The sequence below is a fragment of the Moschus berezovskii genome, chromosome 9 (assembly GCF_049115385.1).
Source record: "Moschus berezovskii isolate FMDL1 chromosome 9, NW_MosBer_1.0, whole genome shotgun sequence".
Lineage (NCBI taxonomy): Eukaryota > Metazoa > Chordata > Mammalia > Artiodactyla > Moschidae > Moschus > Moschus berezovskii.
This window is the reverse complement of record NC_142468.1, coordinates 61,634,710-61,639,065: the sequence shown is the minus strand read 5'-3', so window position 1 is coordinate 61,639,065 and position 4,356 is coordinate 61,634,710. Positions and strand designations below refer to the sequence as shown.

General features: G+C 44.6%; 2 non-coding genes across 2 annotated transcripts; both read right to left on the bottom strand.

Annotated features, from left to right (window-relative positions):
- Window positions 1-247: 247 nt before the first annotated feature.
- Window positions 248-547, bottom strand: LOC148776466 (signal recognition particle RNA). Its single transcript, XR_016038382.1, has one exon.
- Window positions 548-3,752: 3,205 nt separating this feature from the next.
- On the bottom strand, window positions 3,753-3,859 carry LOC129563669 (U6 spliceosomal RNA). Its single transcript, XR_008687409.1, has one exon. It is a non-coding gene; the product is annotated as a U6 spliceosomal RNA (small nuclear RNA).
- Window positions 3,860-4,356: the final 497 nt, after the last annotated feature.

Sequence of the window (4,356 nt, the reverse complement as noted above, 5' to 3'; positions counted from 1 at the left end):
TCCTAGTTACCCAGTGAGTTTTAACTGTAAAGGAGACATAAAATAGGAGACAAGTGTTAAAGAGTGAGTCAGTAATAAAGGCCAGTTATATCTCGTTTGTTTTTAGTGCACACATTAGTGAACTACTGAACACGTAAAAAGTATTTATCTGGAAAAAGGTAAACGTTGTTTGCTTACACAAAATTTGAATTCGTTAGTTGTCCAGAAAATTTAGGTTCCCTTAAATCAGGGCGACATAAATAAGCAAAAGAGACGGGGTCTCGCTATGTTGCCCAGGCTGGAGTACAGTGGCTATTCACAGGCGCGATCCCACTACTGATCAGCACGGGAGTTTTGACCTGCTCCGTTTCCGACCTGGGCCGGTTCACCCCTCCTTAGGCAACCTGGTGGTCCCCCGCTCCCGGGAGGTCACCATATTGATGCCGAACTTAGTGCGGACACCCGATCGGCATAGCGCACTGCAGCCCAGAACTCCTGAGCTCAAGCGATCCTCCAGCCTCAGCCTCCCGAGTAGCTGGGACTACAGGCGCGCGCCACCACGCCCGGCGGTGGAAAGCCTCGGCAGGGAGATACTAGAGGTTGCGGTGTGGTGACGTCATCTGGGGCGGGGCGAATCAGAGGCGGTGTCGGTCGTAAGACACGCCCAGCTCAGGGTGGGCCGGGAGGATGAGGCCATGTGACGTCATGGGGCGGGGACATCGTCTCGTTTGGTCAGTTTCCTGTTCCAGCCTCGACTCCTGGTGTTTTGCTTGGACTACTGTATTTTCATGTAAGAAAAGTTGGTCGGTTGGCTTTTAATGCTCATAGGTGTGTTCGGACACGCAGGTAGCACAAAAGGAAATGCAGTGGTCGGTCCCTCAGTACTGCCTTTCTTCAGCAGATCTTAAACACGTGTGAACGCTGTGAAGAAGTTATTTACGAGGGAACCGGACCTTCTGTCCCTAAATCTCCCATTGTCCACAGCAAGCATTTAGGAGGTGCCTTCGCTCTACCAAGGAATGTGACCTATAGTAGCGGGGGTTGGGGTCCGCAGAAGTGCTGGAGGCCAGCTCAGTGTTCACTGTTGAAGGGAGCGTGGGGGAGCCGTCCGTTCATTGCCCGTTATTGCTGGGGGGAAAAAAATCTAGTATTGGAGTAGACTGTGCAAGAATTAGTATTTGGCAACCTGAAGTCTTTTAGGAACAAGACTAGGTTAGGAAGGCATAAAGAGGAAGGAGGAAAAAAGAATTTCCAGCCATGGTAGATCTGCAATCATCAGACCTTTTCTGTTTTATATAGGCAATGTTTACCATCTTCTTTTTCTCTTAAAAACTAGTCCAAATTCCCCCTCCATTTCCTCCTTTGCAGCAGATTATTTTGCTTCCTCTTCATTTAAAGGCCGTCAGAAACACCTCAACTCCTTGTTACTCCGCTCTCCTCTAAAATTTATCTTTACATTTTCTTTTACATATATATTTAAATTTTTCATTTTTAAAAATTTATTTTTAATTGGAGGTGTTGTATTTACATTATTGTATTAGTCTCTGACATATATCAACATGAATCAGCCATAGATATACTTATAGCCCTGGAGGAGGGCTTGGCAACCCACTCCAATATTCTTGCCTGGAGAATCCCCACAGACAGAGGAGCCTGGTGGGCTGCAGTCTATGGGGTCGCAAAGAGTTGGACACAACTGAGCGACTAAGCACTGCATAGCACATACATATATCCATCCCCTCCCTCTTGAATCTCCCTCCCACCTCCCTTTCTATCCCAGCCATCTAGGTTGTCACAGAGCACCTGATTTGAGCTCCCTGCTTCATACAGCAAATTTCCACTGGCTATCTATTTTACAGATGGTAATGTATATGTTTCCATGCTACTCTCTCCTTTCATCCCACCCTCTTCTTCCCTTACTGTGTCCACAAATCTGTTCTCTACATCTTCATCTCGATTGCTGCCCTGCATATAGTTTCATCAGTACCATCTCTCTAGATTCCATCAGTTCAGTTCAGTTCAGTTGCTCAGTCGTGTCCAACTCTCCGCGACCCCATGAATCACAGCACGCCAGGCCTCCCTGTCCATCACCAACTCCCGGAGTTCACTCAAACTCATGTCCACAGAGTCGGTGATGCCATCCAGCCATCTCATTCTCTGTTGTCCCCTTCTCCTCCCGCCCCCAACCTTTCCCAGCATCAGAGTCTTTTCCAGTCAGTCAACTCGTCGCATGAGGTGGCCAAAGTATTGCAGTTTCAGCTTTAGCATTAGTCCTTCCAATGAACACCCAGGATTGATCTCCTTTAGAATGGACTGGTTGGATCTCCTCGCAGTCCAAGGGACTCTCAAGAGTCTTCTCCAACACCACAGTTCAAAAGCATCAATTCTTTGGCGATCAGCTTTCTTCACAGTCCAACTCTCACATCCATACATGACCACGGGAAAAACCATAGCCTTGACTAGACGGACCTTGGTTGGCAAAGTAATGTCTCTGCTTTTTAATATACTATCAAGGTTGGTCATAACTTTCCTTCCAAGGAGTAAGCGTCTTTTAATTTCCTGGCTGCAGTCAGCATCCGCAGTGATTTTGGAGCCCCAAAAAATAAAGTCTGACACTGTTTCCACTGTTTTTCCATCTATTTCCCATGAAGTGATGGGACCAGATGCCATGATCTTTGTTTTCTGAATGTTGAGCTTCAAGCCAACCTTTTCACTCCTCTTTCACTTTCATCAAGAGACTTTTTAGTTCCTCTTCACTTTCTGCCATAAGGGTGGTGTCATCTGCATATCTGAGGTTAATTGATATTTCTCCCAGCAATCTTGATTCCAGCTTGTGCTTCTTCCAGCCCAGCGTTCCTCATGATGTACTCTGCATATAAGTTAAATAAGCAAGGTGACAATATACAGCTTTGACGTACTCCTTTTCCTATTTGGAACCAGTCTGTTGTTCCATGTAAAGTTCTGACTGTTGCTTCCTGACCTGCATACAGGTTTCTCAAGAGGCAGGTCAGGTGGTCTGGGATTCCCATCTCTTTCAGAATGTTCCACAGTTTATTGTGATCACACAGTCAAAGGCTTTGGCATAGTCAATGAAGCAGAAATAGATGTTTTTCTGGAACTCTCTTGCTTTCTCCATGATCCAGCGGATGTTGGCAATTTGATCTCTGGTTCCTCTGCCTTTTCTAAAACCTGCTTGAACATCTGGGAGTTCACGGTTCACATATTGCTGAAGCCTGGCTTGGAGAATTTTGAGCATGACTTTACTAGCGTGTGAGATATATATGCATTAATATATAATATTTGTTTCTCTCTTTCTGACTTACTTCACTCTGTATAACAGGCTTTAGGTTCACCCACCTCATTAAGACTGGCTCAGATGTGTTCTTTTTATGAATGAGTAACAGTCCATTTTATATATGTACCACAGCTTCTTTATCCTTTCATCTGTCCAGGGGCATCTAGGTTGCTTTCATGTCCTAGCTATTGTAAACAGTGCTGCAGAGAACACTGGGGTACATGTGTCTCTTTCAATTATTGTTTTCTCAGGTTATATGCCCAGTAGTTGGATTGCTGGGTCATATGGTAGTTTTATTCCTAGTTTTTAAAGAAATCTCCATACTGCTCTCCATAGTAACTCTATCAATTTACATTCCCACTAACAGTGCAAGAGGGTTCTCTTTTCTCCACATCCTTTCCAGCATTTATTGTTGGTAGATTTTTGATGATAGCCATTCTGACTGGTGTGAGGTGATACCTCATTGTAGTTTTAATAAAAAAATATGGAACACTTCATGAATTTTCATGTCATCCTTGTGGAAGGGCCATGCTAATTGTCTCTGTATTGTTCAAATTTTAGTATATGTGCTGCTGAAGTGAGCACTATCTTTACATTTTCAAAGAAGGGCAACTATTCGTTGTCTCTTCCTGTCAATTGCTCCTATCAAATTTTTCCATAAGTCATTTCCACACCATCTTCTCTCCCTCTCTTCCCTCCCCTCCCCTCTTATATAGAGACTCTAAGCTTTCTTTCAAGTCTCCTTTGACCTTGCCTCTCTTTCCAAATAAAATCTGTTGTTTTCATAGTTGCCCTTCCTGAAATCATGTTCTACAGTTACTACATTCACTTCCTAACATCCTGTCTTCAGACCACAGCCCACTGCCCACTGCAATTATTCTAAGGTTCCCATATCTAAGCCTCCTAATTGGCAGTTCTAAGGGACTCTTTCAGACTATGCAACATAATTTACCCCCCCCTCAGCCATCTGAACTACTTGTGATCACTACCTGCTCCCTGAAGATTTCTCCCTGGTTCTTGCTGACAGCCTCTGCTGAGTCCTCTAAAGTTTTGCTGCTCTTTCTGCCTGCTGGATAAATGTT